Here is a 19,744-nt window from a genome sequence, read left to right on the forward strand (position 1 = left end):
TGCTTTTATTTTTCTAATCTAAATACACACATATTTGGGGGCACCTGGGTGGCTCAGTAGATTAAGTGTGTGACTCTTGGTTTCAGCTCAGGTCATGATCTCACAGTTTGTGGGTTTGAGCTACACATAGGGCTCTGTGCTGGTGGTGAGGAGCCTGCTTGGGACTCTCTCTCTCACTCTCTCTCTCTTTCTCAAAATAAATGAATAACTTAAAAAATAAATACACACATATGTTCACATGGTGGTAATCATAAGTAACTTACAGATTTAAAATTTTTACTTAATATTATATCTAAACATAGTGCATTTAAAAAATAATTTTTAATGGCCACATGGTAGCCCATTGGGTTGATGTGGCATAATGTACTTAACCATACCCATATCATTGGATATTTCAGTGATTCTAATTTTTCACTGTTGTTGGTGATTAACACTAGAGTGAACATGTTCATACAATCTTTTTACTTTTGGTTATCTTTCTGTTACTTATTTTTAACCTAATTGCCCTGTAATCAGAGCACATAATTTGATACCAATTCTGGGAAACTTACTGACTTTATAGCCAAGTACATGGTCAGTTTTCATTCATGTTTCTTGCACTCTTAAGAAAAAAGTGCAGGGGCTCCTGGCTGGCTCCATCGGTTGAGCATCTGACTTCGGCTCAGGTCATGATCTCACGGTTTGTGAGTCTGAGCCCCGCGTCGGGCTCTGTGCTGACAGCTCAGAGCTGGAGCCTGCTTCAGATTCTGTGTCTCCCCGTCTCTCGGCCCCTCCCCTGCTCATGCTCTGTCTCTCTGTGTCTGTCAATAATAAATATATGTTAAAAAATTTTTTTAAAAAGTTCACATTTTCTGTAGTTGGATACAAGTTTCTATTTGTGTCCTTTTGGTTGAGCTTGTTAATTGTATTATTTACATTTTCTATATACTACTAATTTTTGGTCTGCATGACAACAATTAGTGAGCAAGGTATATATAGTGTTTTCTCCTCATAATTCTGTCAATTTCTGCTTTATGTTACTTAAAGATATCATCGGATACATTTATAATTTCAGAATGAGTGTCTCTTCCTGGCAAGTTGAACATTATGTTTATGTAGTTACTATCTTTATTCCTAATAACACATTTGCTTTGAGGACAATTTTGCCCAATATGGACAGTCACCCTAGCTTTCTTCTGCTTAGTGTCTACCTGGAATATCATTTTCCATCTTTTTGTATTTTCAACCTTTTTATGTGTCAGGGCCTGGCTAGACGCTCACCAATTCCATTTCTTCTTCCTGGGAAAACACAGGACCACATTGCCCAGCTCTCTGCAGTTATGTTGGGACCACTGAGGCATGTGGGCAGAAGAGATCTATGCCACTTCTAGGCTTGGCCCCTAAAATGTCATGCATAGACTTATATGTGCTCTCTCATATAAGGCAAGGCAAAGGCAAAGAACTCCAAGATGGCAGAACTAGGATCAACAGATCCCAATTCCTATGTCACTGATTGAAGGAATGACAGCCAGAGCAGCAGCCTGGCCTAATGAACTATGATGTGAGCAAAAATGAAACCTTGTTGTGTTAAGCCCCAGTGATCTTAGGGGTTGTTTATTCCAGCAGGTAATATTAATTAAAAAAATGTTTTTAGGGGCCCCTGGGTGGCTTAGTTGGTTAAGCGTCCGACTTCACCTCCGGTCGTGATTTCACAGTTCGTGGGTTCGAGCCTGGCGTTGGGCGCTGTGCTGACAGCTCAGAGCCTGGAGCCTGCTTCAGATTCTGCGTCTCCCTCTCTCTCTGCCCCTCCCCTGCTCATGCTCTCTCTCTCTTTCTCTCTCTCAAAAAAAATAAAGACACATTAAAAACATTTTAATTTTTTAAGAGTTTATTTATGTATTTTGAGAGTGACAGAGACAACGTGAGCTGGGGAGTGGCAGAGAAAAAAATCCCAAGCAGGCTCTGCACTGCCGGTGCAGAGCCCGATGCCGGGCTTGATCTCACAATCTGTGAGGTCATGACCTGAGCCGAAACCAAGAGTCGGACACTTACCCGACTGGGCCACCCAGGTGCCCCATTAATTATTTCTGATATACCAATGTCTTTGTATTTTAAGTTCTCTAGGATATAGCAAATATCTGGATTGTTTTGTTTTGTTTCATTTTAGTCCAATCTGAGGATATCTTTCTTTTCAGTGGTGAGTTTAGATCATTTACACTTTTTTTGTGGTTTTAATTAATTGTCGGTATGTGGAATTCTGTTTGCCAATTTACTTTGTAATCTCTATCCTGCTTTTTCTATATCTTCCCCCCCTTCTTATTTTCTCTTAGATTATTCTTTTGATTCCACATTTCCCCTCTATTGTTTTGGAAGTTAGACACTCTTTTTCTCTTGTTAGTGATTATTGTTAAATTTCAGTATGTGTACTGAAAATCTAAGTCAACAGCTCCGCCCTCCGTCCCAAACTATCCAGGGGCCTTAGGATGGCTAATCACCATCCTTTTGTCTTAAAAGTTATTGTTACTCAATATTTTAGCACCATCTTATTAACTTCCAAATAAGACATTATCGTTGTTGTACAAATCTCAGACTTTCCTCCTGGGATCGTGTTTTTCTTTATCCTAATGTATACTTTTAAAAGTTCCCTTAATGAGCCTCTTTTGGTGATAACTCTCAGGTTTGGGTTTTCTGAAAAATGCCTTCATTTCACCCTATTCTTAAATACATAATTTAAGTAGGTATCAAATTCTACCTAGACAATGGTTTTCTCTCAGCAAACCAGTCTAGTTGTTGCTGCCAGACTAGTTATTGTTCCTTTTAGATGATCTCTCCTTTCTCTCTGACAAGCTTAAAAATTTTCTGTTTGTACCTTGTGCTCTTCAGTTATGCTGCAGACTGATTCTTCTGCATTCTCTCTCTTCTACCTCCATTTTGTCTTACTTTACTGTCCTTTGAGACAGAGGTCCTTTATGCAGAAGTCTCCATTCCAATTCACTACCTTCCCCGAGTCCAGCATCTTGTCTCCCACACACATGAGGTCATTAAAACCCAAGACTTTAGGTTCCTGAGAGTGGCGAATGTGTTTGTAGTCATCAGTCATGACCACAGTTAGTTTGGAGCTCCCTCTGTTTTTTTCACTCCTGAGGATTTTCCTTCTTACAAGCCCAACAATACATGTTAAAAGATGTTTTTTCTGGGGGCGCCTGGGTAGCTCAGTCGGTTAAGCATCTGACTTTGGCTCAAGTCCTCATCTCACAGTTCAGGAGTTCGAGCCCCGTGTCGGGCTCTGTGCTGGCAGCTTGGAGCCTGGAGACTGCTTTGGATTCTGTGTCTCCGTCTCTCTCTACCCCTCCTCTGCTCGTGCTCTGTCTCTCAAAAATAAATAAACGTTAAAAAAGAAAAGTTGACCTTTAAACAAAATATATGGGGTTTTTTTTTCTGTATTTTTTTTTTTACTTTCTATGGTTTTTGCGGTGGAATGGTTCAGAATATTTAGTCCACCATTTTCTCATTAGTGAAAGTCCACATCGTCGCTTCATTCTGTTGAATTCTATCCTCAGGATAAAATCTTGAGAGTGGCACTACTTACCGCATCAGAGATTTTAAACATTCTTATAGCTGTTCATATGCATTGTCGGATGGCTTTCCAGCCATTCTCTTTGTGAGTGGTGACCACTATATTTGTTTGTTTATCCACTTCACGGAGGCAGAGTGGTATCAAAGAAGATGGGCTTTAAATCAACCAAATTTGGCTATCCCTCTCCTCATCCCATCTTTATCTATCCATCCACTAGTCACACGTATAGAGATTAGAGAAATTCTTTCCTTAAAAGTTTTGTTGTGGTTTGAGATGCGAGAGAATTACGAAAGAAGGCATCATTTGAGAAGGAGAGAATGAAGATGCACGTAGAAGAACTTCTGGTTAATAATGCTGGCTTTGCTATCTATCTCAGTTTCAGCTCCACCCTCAAACCCCAATAAAATAACAGTAAAGAGATTTTTTAAGGCGTAAACCTTCAATAATAATAGAGAGAAGAGCGACAAAATTTTGTCGGTTGGAAAACTTACAAGTGGTAGTTGACATAGCAGGCCTGAGAAACTATATCTTAAACTGACCTTGAGGAAAGCTAAGAAACAAAGCACTTTATACCATGGGACCCCCCACAAGACTCAGGAATTGGCAGTAACAAACTAGTTACCTTTGGAAGTGAAGGGTGAAGGAAAAGGATTTGGCTGAAAATCTGTGTAAGCAATTAGAACTCCAAGCCCCTGTTATGGGTTGAAATGTGTCCTGTCCTCTCCCCCAGAAAAGATATTTTGAAGTCCTAACCCTCATTACCTGAGAATGTGACCTTACATGGAAAGAGAGGTGTGGCAGATGTCATTAGTGAAGATGAGGTCATACTATGGTAGGGTGGGCCCCTCATCCATTAGGACTGGTATCTTCAACAGAATCAGTTAAAGTAGGAATTGAAATGGTTGCCTCTAAGGATCAGGAAATGGTGGAAAGAGAGGCAAAGTCTAGTAGATTTTACAATTATCATTGTAGAGCTGTTTGACATTTAAAACTCTCTGCAAGTATGCATTTGATTTTAAAAACAAAAAAAAAATTTAACACAAGAAAGCAGAATTGTTGGGACGAAGACATGAGTGTGCCAGAGTAGGTCATGCTTAGCTGGCTCAAGCTGGTTGTGAAACTTCTGGAAATTTCATAAGCCACTTGTTAAATACAGCCATTATTAAAAATGACATTGTATAAACTTACAATGAAGTAAACTATCGTATTAAAGGCACAGTTAGTTATTCAAAACTCATCACTTCCTAATTATTTTACTACATTTTACTATGACCCTCTAATCTCAATGTCGTTTGTAGAAATGCCAAAACAGCGTGCTATTGGACATCTCTTCTCCCTTCTGTGTTGTGCTCTCATGTTGGCTGCTGATTTCTTCAACTTTTTAGTTAAGTATAACACATTTGTAGGAAACTGTATAAAACAAATACACAGTTTAATGAATGACTGTAAGGCAACAGAACTTTGTAAGTGCCATCCATGTCGGCAAAAGCACCATGGCTGACCACCCCAGCAGCTCCCTACTTGCTCCCCATCTCCTGCGAGTAGTCACAATTCTGACTTTGATGGTAATCATGTCATTGCTTTATAGTTTCGTCACGTAAACATGCATCCACAAATGACAAACACTACGCTTTTGTTTCGCCTATTATTTTTATATGGCTTTTACCTCTTTTTAATCTGTGGGTCCCCCATCCACCTCTTTTCCCCCCTTACAGTTTATTGACAAACTGGATTGTTTATCTGTAGCATCTCCCATGATCTGAATTTTGCTGATTGAATTCTTCTGGGATAGCTTAACATGTTCTTCTGCCCTCTGTGTTTCCGGTGACTTGGTAGGTGTATCTAGACACTTGCTCTTTATTATTAACAACAATGACAACCAAAATACTAATTCAGCAACTATGTACTGAACATTTATTAAATGTCTGAATGGGGCACTGTGAAAATATTTTTATTTTTTAAGTAATTTTTTAAAGACTTTCATTATTTCAGGCAACTGACAGAATCTTCTTGAGGGACAAATTGTTACAGTTCGCGCTGCAACGTTAGCTTGGTTGCCAAATCAGAAGGCATCTCCAAAAGCGGTAGGCCTTATGTGCAAAACATATATTAGCTAACAAAGGGAATCTTGGTAATAGTATAGAATTCGCGCAGCAATGCCTTCCCAAAGAAATTATTAACTGTTGAACCGCTTGTACAGAAACCTCTGTCTGTTTTCAAGGCTGATTTTAGCGCTAGTACATTTACCAGGCACTGCTGCCGATGATTGCAAATTTCATAGGAACTATTTGTAGGGACTCAGCAATAAAGGATTTTTAAAAAGAAAAGGAGGAGGGGCACCTGGGTGGCTCAGTTGGTTGAGTGTCCGACTTCGGCTCAGATCATGATGTCACAGTTCGTGGTTTCAAGCCCCGCGTCGGGCTCTGTGCTGACAGCCTGGAGCCTGCTTCAGATTCTGTGTCTCCTTCTCCCTCTGTTCCTCCCCCGCTCACACTCTGTCTCTCTCTCAAAAATAAATAAAGATTTTTTTTAATTACAAAAAAAGAAAAGGAGGAAATTTCATTACATATTTCTAAATAATCAGAATCTTAAGTTTAAAAAAGGACACCGAGTAATAAGATTTTTTTTTTAATTTTTTTTCAACGTTTATTTATTTTTGGGAGAGAGAGAGACAGAGCATGAACGGGGGAGGGGCAGAGAGAGAGGGAGACACAGAATCGGAAACAGGCTCCAGGCTCTGAGCCATCAGCCCAGAGCCCGACGCGGGGCTCGAACTCACGGACCGCGAGATCGTGACCTGGCTGAAGTCGGACGCTTAACCGACTGCGCCACCCAGGCGCCCCAAGATTTTATAACTTGCTGCTCTCTACAACTTTTTCCTATGATAAAGCAATAGTAGTCTCTTTAACTAATGCTAATTACTTCTAGAATAATACAACTTGAAGAAATGTTGATTTGCTTAAAATCAAACATCAAGGCTTCCTGCTTATGAACAGTACTTGAGTAAAGTATTTTAACTGCAGTTTAATTTAAAATAGATTTCTGGCTTATTTTCGTAGTTTCCTAGTGAGTATCTTATATATACATATACATATACGTATACATATACATATATAATGTTTATAAAATTAATGAGGGTTTAGGAACACAAGCTTATTTCACTTGTACTATTAAATCTTTGCTTGCAAGTAAGGTAAGATGTTCAGATTTGTGGACCAAGAAGATAGGAAAGAGTGAAGATTGTCCAAAACCTCAAATTTTTCAACCCTACTCTATCATTTTACAGTATTATCTTCAGCTATGATTCATAGAAATGACATTAAGTTTAAAATATTCATGTGTATCATTTTTTAAAGTTCTCCAAGAGGAAGTCATTTCCTTCTGTATTTTTGGAAAAGTGAATATTCATTTCTGCCTCATAATATTAAATTATGACAATCCTTGGCATGCAAATTAACCTGTCAAATTATATTCTCCAAAATTCTCTAACACGTGCAGAGATATGCAAACTTCTGAAAGTGAAAATATTGAGATATGATAGTTATGGACCAGACTGAAAAAATAAATGGCACAAATTACACCATTCCATCATGGAATATTAAGAAAGAATCAAACACAACCTGAGCTTATTTGGGATCAATAATTATTACGGGTTTCTATAAATAAAAGGCCTCCAGAGTTCAAAGATGTTGGATCAGCATTTCCGGAAGTCCATGACTAGTGCCATGATACTATCTGTCCTGGTGAGGTTTATTATGACATCATCTCTGGAGAAACTTTAAATATTAATCCTTAGGTTATTCTCAGCATGCAATCCATTACTTTTTTTTTCTCATTGAGAATGCTTTCTCATTTAGCACAAGTAAGTTAATGTAATTCTTGTAACATACTAAAGACAGTAGGATCAGAGCATAATAATCAGGTTATATCAGTTTCAAGTAAGAAAAAATGCTCTATGCAGAGACCATGCATCGCCAGTCTCTTTTTGCCTTGCCCAATTATTTCTGAAAGCATGGCATCAAATGAATATTATTTTTGACAAAAATGTTAGGGTGTCACTCCTAGGAATATATCTCTACAGCTTCAACAGTTTCGGAATAAATGAAATCATGGTGCTCATATTTTCCTCCTAAAAAAATACAGCTCTTCCCCTGGAAGGTAATTTTTCTGTCTCCAAAATGCAATTCCCCTACCCAGCTGGGGCAGGTGCTGTAGACATGCTGCCCATGTCCCTCTGCCTTTACTACTTTGGTACACACAGCCTAACTGCCAGCTTACCAGCCCCTGGCTGCCTTTCTTTTCTTATTCATAAAATTCTGTATACATATTTAATGGCCTCGCTCTTAAGTTTAAACCTGGGAAATTGTGATTTTGTAAATTGTCAGCATAGACAGCCACAAAAAGTAGACAAGAGTGGATTGAAAGACAAATGCAAAACCTGGAAAAGAAATAAATATTGGGAGCAACGGTAAAACTGGTGTGGTTGGTGGTAAGCAGACCAACATTTGTTCAGGGAATTTTCCCACTGGAGCCCACTGCTTCTGGGTTTTACGCAGCAAGCCACAAAGTGCCAATTTATACCCCTCCGGAGGGGCTCTCCCTCAGTGCTTGAAATGAGTCGGTGTGTAAATATCCCAGCTCTTTCTGTCTTCGGTGGAGAACTGAGGTGTGTGTGTGTGTGTGTGTGTGTGTGTGTGTGTGTGATACTGGTTCTCAGAACCTCCCCAGCACATTAAATTCTAGTCACCCTTAGTGGTAACAAACTTAACGCATACTATTGTCTGTCTTGTCTTCCTTGTCTTACTTCTCTAGTAACTTCCTCATTCTCCTACTGAGATTTTCGTTTGTGTGTTTTTGTACTACTTGCACTGGAATCCTTAGAGTCAGCTTCTGGGGAAAACAGACCTAAGGCTCACCAGCCATTACTGCTTTGGCTCATTCTCTCCTCAGTATTTGAATTCAGTTGTCATTTCCTGAGTTTATAAGGCAGTGAGGAGAGCAAATGTCAACTTAGGAAATGACTCTTCAGCTCCTTCTGACCATCCTATCTTATTTTTTCTCTGTGTCAAAAATAGTCACTTTAATTCCTTTGCTAATCCTCCAAGGTATAGATATCTACAATTGAATTTGGCTACCTAGAGAGAAAAAAAATGGAGTCTCTGGTGTCTCTATAGTCATATCAAGGTCGCAATCAGCACTTGGTGGTTTCACAATTTTCCTCCAGATTTAAAATTCTATGAGTCTTAGCACCAATTCTATAGCAACCATTCTTGAAAATTGAAAAGGAGGGAATACTTCCCAACTCATTTCGAGGACGATAGAGTACCCAAACCAGACAAAAGCAGTACAAAAAAGAAAACTACAGAACAGTATCACTCATGAACTTAGACACAAAAATCTTCAAAAAAAATTAGCAAATCAAATCCAGCCATGTATAAAAAGAAGAATACACCATGACCAAGTAGAGTTTATGTAAAGGTTCAGTGTTCACAAATCAATTAGTGTAATCTATCATATCAACATGCTAAAGTAGAATAATTACATGATGATATAATTGATGCAGAGAAAGCATTTAACAAAATTAAACACTCATTCATAATAAACACTCTGAGCAGATTAGGAAATAGGGGAACTTCCTCAATTTCATAAAGAGCATTCTAAAAAAACCCAATTCTATAGCTAACCTCATACTTAATGGTAAAAGACTTTCCTCTTAAGATCAGGAATACGGCAAGAATGTCTACTTTCACCATTTTTTAAAAATGTTTATTCACTTTGGAGAGACGGGGGAGTGGAGGGGCAGCGAGAGAGGGGGAGACACAGTATCCAAAGCAGGCTCCAGGCTCTGAGCTGTCAGCACAGAGCCTGATGCGGAGCTGGAACTCATGAACAATGAGATCGTGACCTGAGCTGAAGTCAGACGCTCAACCGACTGAGTCAGCCAGGTGCCCCTAACCACTGTTTTTTTTTAAAAAGTTTTTATTTATATTCCGGTTAGTTAACATACAGTGTAATGTTAGTTTCAGGTGTACAATACAGTGATTCAACATTTCCAGACATTCAAGTGCCCTCCTTAATGCCCGTCAGCCATTTATCCCATCCCCTGACCTGTCTTCCCTTGGTAACCATCAGTTTGTTCTCTATAGTTAAGAGCCTGTTTCTTGGTTTGCTTCTCTCTCTGTTTTTTTCCCATTTGCTCATTTGTTTCTTTTTTTAAGTTTATTTATTTATTTTGAGAGAGAGAGAACAAGAGCAGGGGAAGGGCAGAGAGAGAGGGAGAGACAGAGAATCCCAAGCAGGCTCCACACTGTCAGCACAGAGCCCGATGCGAGACTGAAACACATGGACTGTGAGATCGTGACCTGAGCCAAAGTCAGGTGCTTAAGTGACTGAGCCACCCTGGTGCCTCCGTTTGTTTTGTTTCTTAAATTCCACATATGAGTGAAATCATATGATATTCATCTTTCTCTGAATGACTTATTTCACTTAGCAATATACTCTGTAGCTCCATCCATGTCATTGCAAATGGCAAGATTTCATTCTTTTCTATGGCTGAATAATATTTCATTGTGTGTGTATGTGTGTGCATATATATATATATATATATATATATGTATATATGCCACATCTTCCTTATCCACTTATCAGTTAATGGACACTTAAGTTGCTTCCATATCTTGGCTCTTGTAAATAAAGCTGCTATAAACATAGGGGTGCATGTGTCCCTTTAAATTAGTGTTTTTGTATTCTTTGGGTTAATACCCGGCATTGCAATTGCTGGATCATAGGATAGTTCTATTTTTAACTTTTTAGGAGCCTCCATACTGTTTTCCACAGTGGCTGCACCAGTTTGCATTTACTCAAGCGTTCCTTTTTCTCCACATCTTTGCCATCACCTGGTGTTTCTTGTGTTATTGATTTTAGCCATTCTGGCAGGTGTAAGTGATTCTCATTGTGGTTTTGATATGCACTTCCCTGATGGTAAGTGAGGTTGAGCATCTTTTCATGCGTCTGTTAGCCATCTGTGTGTCTTTTTGGGAAAAACGCCTATTCATGTCTTCTGCCCATTTTTAAAATTGGATTATTTGTTTTTTGGGTGTCGAGTTGTATAAGTTCTCTATACGTTTGGGATACTAACCACTCATCAGACACATCATTTGCAAATAATCTTCTCCGATTCCATAGATGCCTTTAGGTTTGTTGATTGTTTCCTTTGCTGTGCAGAAGCTTTTTACTTTGATGTAGTCCCAATGGTTTATTTTTGCTTTTGTTTCCCTTGCCTCAGGAGACATATCTAGAAAAATGTTGCTACAGCTGATGTCAGAGAAGTTGCTGCCTGTGTTCTCCTCCAGGATTTTTGTAGTTTCAGGTCTCACATTTAGGTCTTTCATCTATTTTGAATCTATTTTTGTGAATGGTGTAAAAAAGTGGTCCAGTTTCTTTCTTTTGCATGTTGCTGTTCAGTTTTCCCAACACCATTTGTTGAATAGACTCTCCTTTTTCCATTGGATACTCTTTCTTCCTTTGTCAAAGATTAATTGACTATATAATTGTGGGCTTTCCATTCTGTCCTTTTGATCTATGTGTCTATTTTTGTGCCAGTACCATGCTGGTTTATTTTATTTTATTTTATTTTATTTTATTTTTGAGAGAGGGAGAGAGAATGGGGGAGGGACAGAGAGAGAGAGAGAGAGAGAGAGAGAGAGAGAGAGAATCCCAAGCAGGCTCCACGCTGTCAGCATGGAGCACATGTGGGGCTTGATCCCATGGACCATGAGATCACGACTTGAGCTGAAATCAAGAGTCAGACGTTTCACTGACTGGGCCCCCCAGGCCCCCCAGTACCATACTGTTTTGATAATTACAGCTTTGTAATATGACTTGAAGTACAGAATTGTGACGCCTCTAGCTTTGCTTTTCTTTTGCAAGATTGTTATGTCTGTTTGGAGTCTTTTGGTTCCATACACATTTTAGAATTATTTGTTCTACTTCTGTGAAAAATGCTGTTGTTATTTTGATAGAGATTGCATTAAATGCGTCAATTGCTTTGGGTAGTATAGACATTTTAACAATATTTGTTCTTCCAACCCATGAACATGAAATATGTTACCATTTCTTTGTGTCCTCTTCAATTTCTTTCATCAGTGTTTTATGGTTTTCAGAGTCCAGGTCTCTCATCCCTTTGGTTAGACTTATTCCCAGGTATCTTAGTATTGTTGGTGAAATTGTACATGGGATTGTTTTTCTTAATTTCTCTTGCCGCTGCTTCATTATTGATGTACAGAAATGCAACAGATTTCGGTACAGTGATTTTATATCCTGCGACTTGACTGAACTTATCAGTTCTAGCAGTTGTTTTTATGCACTCTTTAGGGTTTTCTATATATAGTATCATGTCATCTACAAATAGCGAAAGTTTTACTTCTTCCTTACTGATTTGGATGCCTTTTGTTTCTTTTTGTTGTCTGATTGCTGTGGCTGGGACTTCCAGCACTATGTTGAATAGAAGTAGTGAGAGTAGACATCCTTGTCTTATTCCTGACCTTAGGGGAAAAGCTCTCAGTTTTTCCCCATTAAGGATGGGTTCACTGTAGGTTTTCATGGATGGCCTTTATTATGTTGAGGTATGTTCCCTCTAAACCTACTTTGCTGAGGGTTTTTATCATGAATGGATCACTTTCACTATTCTTATTAAGCATAGTACTGGGAGTCCCAGCCAGTGCTTTACTGAAAAAAAAGAAAAGGAAAGAAATAAGATCAAAAAGAAAGATTGAAACTGGGCTGTTTTGAGATGGCATTATTGTCTACATATACAATCCGAAGGACTCTTACACAACACTTGTGCTAATGAGTTCAGCGAGGCTGCAGAGTACAAGACAGACAAAAATCCATCTATTCTTTTTTTAAAAAAATCCATCTATTCCTGTAAACTAGCAATAAACATGTGCAAACTGAGAATTAAAACAGGGGCACCTGAGTGGCTCAGTCAGTTGGGTGTCTGACTCTTGATTTCGGCTTGGATCGTGATCTCAAGGTTCATGGGTTCGATGGCACAAAAACAGACACATAGACCAATGGAATAGAATAGAAACCCCAGAACTAGACCCACAAATGTGTGGCCAACTAATCTTTGACAAAGCAGGAAAGAACATCCAATGGAAAAAAGACAGTCTCTTTAACAAATGGTGCTGGGAGAACTGGACAGCAACATGCAGAAGGTTGAAACTAGACCACTTTCTGACACCATTCACAAAAATAAACTCAAAATGGATAAAGGACCTGAATGTGAGACAGGAAACCATCAAAACCCTAGAGGAGAAAGCAGGAAAAGACCTCTCTGACCTCAGCCGTAGCAATCTCTTACTCGACACATCCCCAAAGGCAAGGGAATTAAAAGCAAAAATGAATTACTGGGACCTTATGAAGATAAAAAGCTTCTGCACAGCAAAGGAAACAACCAACAAAACTAAAAGGCAACCAACGGAATGGGAAAAGATATTTGCAAATGACATACCGGACAAAGGGCTAGTATCCAAAATCTATAAAGAGCTCACCAAACTCCACACCCGAAAAACAAATAACCCAGTGAAGAAATGGGCAGAAAACATGAATAGACACTTCTCTAAAGAAGACATCCGGATGGCCAACAGGCACATGAAAAGATGCTCAACGTCGCTCCTCATCAGGGAAATACAAATCAAAACCACACTCAGATATCACCTCACGCCAGTCAGAGTGGCCAAAATGAACACATCAGGAGACTATAGATGCTGGCGAGGATGTGGAGAAACGGGAACCCTCTTGCACTGTTGGTGGGAATGCAAACTGGTGCAGCCACTCTGGAAAGCAGTGTGGAGGTTCCTCAGAAAATTAAAAATAGACCTACCCTATGACCCAGCAATAGCACTGCTAGGAATTTATCCAAGGGATACAGGAGTACTGATGCATAGGGGCACCTGTACCCCAATGTTTCTAGCAGCACTCTCAACAATAGCCAAATGATGGAAAGAGCCTAAATGTCCATCAACTGATGAATGGATAAAGAAATTGTGGTTTATATACACAATGGAGTACTACGTGGCAATGAGAAAGAACAAAATATGGCCCTTTGTAGCAACGTGGATGGAACTGGAGGGTGTGATGCTAAGTGAAATAAGCCATACAGAGAAAGACAGATACCATATGTTTTCACTCTTATCTGGATCCTGAGAAACTTAACAGAAACCCATGGAGGAGGGGAAGGAAAAAAAAATAGGTTAGAGTGGGAGAGAGCCAAAGCATAAGAGACTCTTAAAAACTGAGAACAAACTGAGGGTTGATGGGGGGTGGGAGGGAGGAGAGGGTGGGTGATGGGTATTGAGGAGGGCACCTTTTTGGATGAGCACTGGGTGTTGTATGGAAACCAATTTGACAATAAATTTCATATATTGAAAAAAAAAAAAAGTTCATGGGTTCGAGCCCCGCATCAGGTCCCTTGCTGATGGTGCAGAGCCTGCTTGGGATTTTCTCTCTCTCCTTCTCTCTGTCCCTTCCCCACTCGTTTTCTCTCTTTCTCTCAAAATAAATATATATTGTTTAAAATCATGACCCCCTCAAAAAAAAAAAAAAAAAAACACCCAAACTAGGTAGGAATCTAAAAAAGAAAAAAAAACATGTAAAGGATCTGTATGCTGAAAGGTTTTAAATGTTGCTGAAACCAAAGATTTAAATAAATGGAGCGACATACCGTATTCATGAATTGGCAGACAATATAGTAAGATGTCGGTTCTCTCCCAACTGATACACAGGTCTAACACAATTCCTATCAAAATCCCAGCAAGACTTTTTAATAGATATAGACCAGCTCACTCTAAAAGTTATGCGGAAAGGCAAAGGAACTTGAATAGCTAAAACAATTTTGAAAAAGAGAAATAAAGTGGGAGCAATCGCTCTATCAGATGTTGATACGCTCTATAGCCACAGTACTCACGACAGTGTGATGTTGGTGGAGGAGAGACACATAAATCCATGGAACAGAACAGAACCCAGAAATAGACCGAAAAAATCTACCAAATTGGTTTTTGACAAACAGGAATAAGCAATTCAATGGAGGAAGAATAGTCTTTTCAACAAATGGTGCTTAAACAACTGGACATCCATAACGGGGGTGGGGAAGAACATTAACTTGGACCTCACACCAGTGTTTCTCTTATTTGGAGCTTGTCTCATTCTCGTTAATTTTTCATATGCTATTAATAGTGCTTCCAGTAATCTTTTAAGAAGGGACATGACTCCTTAAATGTCCAAAAATGTTTGCCTTTGCCCATGAAGAAGAGCTGGAACAGGGGCTGACTTACAGAGTCACATTACTTTTTTGACAAAACTCCATGTTTTCTCTCCTTTGGTTTCAGACTTGAAGATCCATCCTGGTGAAATTAATAATACTTAATAGTGTTTTTGTCAGACTGAGATGAGAGATCAACGATGATAACGGACAAAGCAGTATTGAAAGGACTTTTTAAATTTAAGTTTTATGTTTTCTCACCTTTTATTTATTTCCTCCCTGACTTTACTAAAACGGTTCACATTTTAGCCAAATGTTGAAGGGCAGTGACTGAAGAAATTTAATTCTGTGAGTAAAAGGTGAATAGTTTTCAAAGAGGAGAAACATAACAGCCTTTTAATCCCTATTTTTCTGCTTCTGATAACTAATAAATGGTGGGTGCCTAGTCAAGCATGACTGTGATTACAATCTTCACATAGAAAATTGGGCCAGGGAAAAATATTCTCAATACATAATACACAATATACAAATTTTAATTTAAAAAATTCAACTGCTTTGTTGAAGTGTAATGGATATACAATAAATTGCATGTAGTGAAAGGACACAATTCGGTAAGTTTCAACATACGTGCATAGCCATAAAACGATCACCACAATCAAAATAGTGAACATATCCTCCAACATCCACGTAAGTGTCCTTGTGCTCCTTTAGTCCCTCCCTTCTGCCTTTCCCAGCCCCCATCACCAAGCAGCCTCTCATGTGCTTTCTGTCAGTATAAATGAGTTTGCATTTTCTAGAGTTCTGTATAAATGGAATCAAATAGTAAGTGCTCTTTTTTGGTCTGGCTTCTTTCACTCAACAGAACTTTGAGATTCATCTTGTCGTTGCACGTATCAATGGTTCATCTGAGTAGTATTCCATTGTTTGGATAGACCACATTTTATTTATCTGTTCATCAGCTGATGGACATTTGGATAGTTTTTACTTTTTGACTCTAAGGAGTAATGCTGCTATGAATATTTGTGTCCAACCTTAACTCCCTACCTCTGGAAACCACTGATCTCTCTTGTCTTTATAGTTTTGCCTTTTTCCAGAATGCCATGTAAATAGAATCACACAGTCTGCAGCTTTCTGAGCCTTGCTTCTTTCACTTACCATAACATATTTGACGTTCTTCCACATTGTTGCATGCTTCAGTAACTCATTCCTTTTTAATGATGAATATTATTCCATCTTACTGATGTACCACAGTGTGTGTACCCACTCACTCGTTGAAGGATATCTGGGTTGTATCCAGTTTTTTACTATTCTGAATAAAGCTCCCATACACATTAGCGTGCGGCCTTTTGTCTAAACACGTTTTCATTTCTCTTGGATAAATAGGAGTGGGATTGCTGAGTGGTGTGGCAAGTTGTATTAGTTTCCTATTGCTGCTACAACAAATTACCACAAACTTAGTGGCTTCGAGCAACACAAATTTATTCTCTTACAGTTCTGGAGGTCAGAAGTCCAGCATGGAATCTTAAGTGGCTAAAATCAAGGTGTCATTAGGGCTGATTCCTTCAGGGCTCTGCACGAAGACTCCTTTCCCTTGCCTTTTTCAGCTTCTAGTGGCCACTTGCATTTCTTTTTTAGGTGGAATACAGGAGGATGAATGGAGACCCTTCTATCTTCACAGCTTATCACTCCAATCTCTGCTTCCATCATCACGTCACTTCCTCTTACTCTGACTCCTTGTATCCATCCCTCTTATAAGAACCATTGTGATTACATCAGTCCCACCAGATGATCCAAGATAATCTCCTCGGTTCAGTATCCTTAACTGAATCACACCCGCAGCTTGTTCTTTTTACCATATAAAGGGACTTTAACAAATGCCAGGGATTAGATGTGGGTATATCTGGGGGGCTATGATTTAGCCTATGTGTGTTTAACTTTGTAAGAAATTGCCTAGCTGGTTTCCAAAGGGGCTGTAACATTTTGCATTTCCCATCAGCAACATATGAAAGTTCTAGTTGCCCTACATCCTTGCTTTGCCCTTGATATTATCAGTTTTTTAATCTTAGCCATTATAGAGGGAATGGGGTGGTGTTTCATTATAGTTTTAATTTCCGTTTCCCTAATGACTAATGATGTCAAGCAACTTTCCTGGTATTTTTTGTCATCCATACATCTTATTTAGTGAAGTTATCTCTTACGACTTTTTAAATGTTTATTTATTTATTTTGAGAGAGAGGGAGAGAGCTTGTGTGCATACGGAAGAGCGCAAGTGGGGGAGGGGAACAGAGAAAGGAAGAGAGAGAATCCCAAGGAGGCTCTGCACTGACAGTGAAGAGCCCCACTCAGGGCTCGATCCCACAAACCTGTGAGATCATGAGCTGAGCCAAAATCCAGAGTCCGATGCTTAACTGACTGAGCCACCCAGGCGCCCCTGTTACAATTTGTTTTTTTTACTGTTTTTCAGTTGGGTTGTTTGGGTTCATATTATTGAGTTTTGAGAGTTCATCATGTATTCTGCTTACAATATTTTTATCAGATATGTGTTTTGCAAAGATTTTTCTCAGGCTGTGATTTGCCTTTTACCTTTTCTTATTTTTTCCTTTTCCTTTTCTTAATAACTGTTTTTGCAAGAGCAAAATTTTGATGAAGCCCTATTTATCAGTTTTTCATGGACTGTCCTTATAGTGTCAGAGATGACATCTTTGTCCAACCCAAGTCACAAAGATTTTCTTCTGTGTTTTCTTGTAAAAGTTTTATTGTCTTACATATCACATAAAGGGTTAGTATCCAAAATTTGTAAAGAACTTACCACACTCAACACCCAAAAAACATATCATCCAGTGAAGAAATGGGCAAAAGACATGAACAGACACTTCTCCAAAGAAGACATCCAGATGGCCAAAAGACACATGAAAAAATGCTCAACATCACTCACTATCAGAGAAATACAAATTAAAACCACAATGAGAATACCACCTCCCACCTGTCAGAATGGCTAACATGAACAACTCAGGCAACAACAGATGTTGGTGAGGATGCGGAGAAAGAGGATCTCTTTTGCATTGTTGGTGGCAATGAAAGCTGGTGCAGCCACTCTGGAAAACAGTACGGAGGTTCCTCAAAAAATTAAAAATAGAACTACCCTACGACCAATTGCTCTACTACGTATTTGTCCAAAGGATACAGGAGTGCTGTTTTGAAGGGGCACATGCACCTTGATGTTTATAGCAGCCCTATCAACAATAGCCAAAGTATGGAAAGAGCCCAAATGTCCATCAGTGGATGAATGGATAAAGAAGATGTGACATATATATACAGTGGACTATTACTCAGCAATCAAAAAAAAATGAAATCTTGCCATTTGCAATGACATGGATGGAATTAGAGGGTATTAAGCTAAGCGAAATTAGAGAAAGACAAATATCATATGACTTCACTCATATGAGGACTTTAAGATACAAAACAGATGAACATAAGGGAAGAGAAGCAAGAATAATGTAAAAACAGGGAGGGGGACAAAACAGAAGAGACTCTTAAATACAGAAAACTAACAGGGTTGCTGGAGGGGTTGTGGGAGGGGGGTGGGCTAAATGGGTAAGGGACATTAAGGAACCTACTCCTGAAATCATTGTTGCACCATATGCTAACCAACTTGGATGTAAATAAATAAATAAATAATAAGTACAATAAGTAAATAAGTAAGTAAATAAATAAATAAATAAGTACGTAAATAAAAGTTTTATCATCTTGGGTTTTACACGTAGGTCTGTGATCTATACTTAGTTCATCTGTGCACCTGATGTGAGGTGCCAAGTGAAGTTCTCGTTTGTTTGTTTTGCATATGAAAGTCCAGTGGTTCCAACAACATCTGTTGAAGACATTATCTTTCTAGAAATTGCACCTTCACATTGGTCAAAAATCAGTTTGGCCATATATGTGTGTGTTTATTTCTGGACTCTCTGTTTTATTCCACATCCCCATGGGTCTACCTTTACCACACTGTCTTGATTACTCCCGCTTTATATCACAGCTTGAAATCAGGCCCTGTGAGTCTTCCAACTTTGTTCTTTTCCAAAACTGTTCTCACTCTTCTAGTTCCTTTGCTTTACCATATAAAGCTTAGAGGCAGCTTCACAATTTCTACAAAAAGTCTTTCTGGGATGGAATCTACCTATCAATTTGGGGAGAATTGACAGTGTGTTATCTGTTATTGCATAACAAATGAGCCCCAAAGTAAGCAGTCTCCAACAGAAAATGTTTATGATCTCACAGATTCTGTGGGTCAGGAATCTGGAAGCAGCTTAGCTGGGTGCCTCTGCCTTAAGGCCTTTCACAGCGTTGTGATCAAGTTGTCAGCCAGGGCGGAGGTGAAGGCTCAACTAGGGGAAGTTCTGCTTCCAAACTCACATGGTTGTTGGGAAGATTCAGTTCCTTGAAGGTTATTGACTGGAATCCTACCTCAGTTCCTTGACCTGTGGGCCTCTCTGTAGAGCAGAGCAGCTGACGACATGGCACCTAACCTTCTTCAGAGCAAGAGAGTGAGAGAGTGCTCAAGACCAAAGCCATAGACCCTTTACAATCTCATTTAGGAAATAACATCATTTTTGCCAACTTTTTTTTTAGTAGAAGTGCATGATTAGATATAGCTTACCTTCCAGGGAAGGGAGTTGTGCAAGCGCATGAATGCCAGAAGGTAGGGACCTTTACAGGCCATCTTTTAAAAAGAATTTTTTTAATGTTTATTTATTTTTGAGAGTGAGAGAGAGAGCGCACCAGCGGGGGGGGGGGGGGGGGGGGGACGGTGGTGGGTACAGAGAGAGAGGGAGACACAGAATCCAAGCAGGCTCCAGGCTCTGAGCTGTCAGCACAGAGCCCAACGTGGGGCTCAAACCCATGAACCGTGAGATCATGACCTGAGCCAAAGT

Source organism: Prionailurus viverrinus, chromosome X (assembly GCF_022837055.1).
Source record: "Prionailurus viverrinus isolate Anna chromosome X, UM_Priviv_1.0, whole genome shotgun sequence".
Lineage (NCBI taxonomy): Eukaryota > Metazoa > Chordata > Mammalia > Carnivora > Felidae > Prionailurus > Prionailurus viverrinus.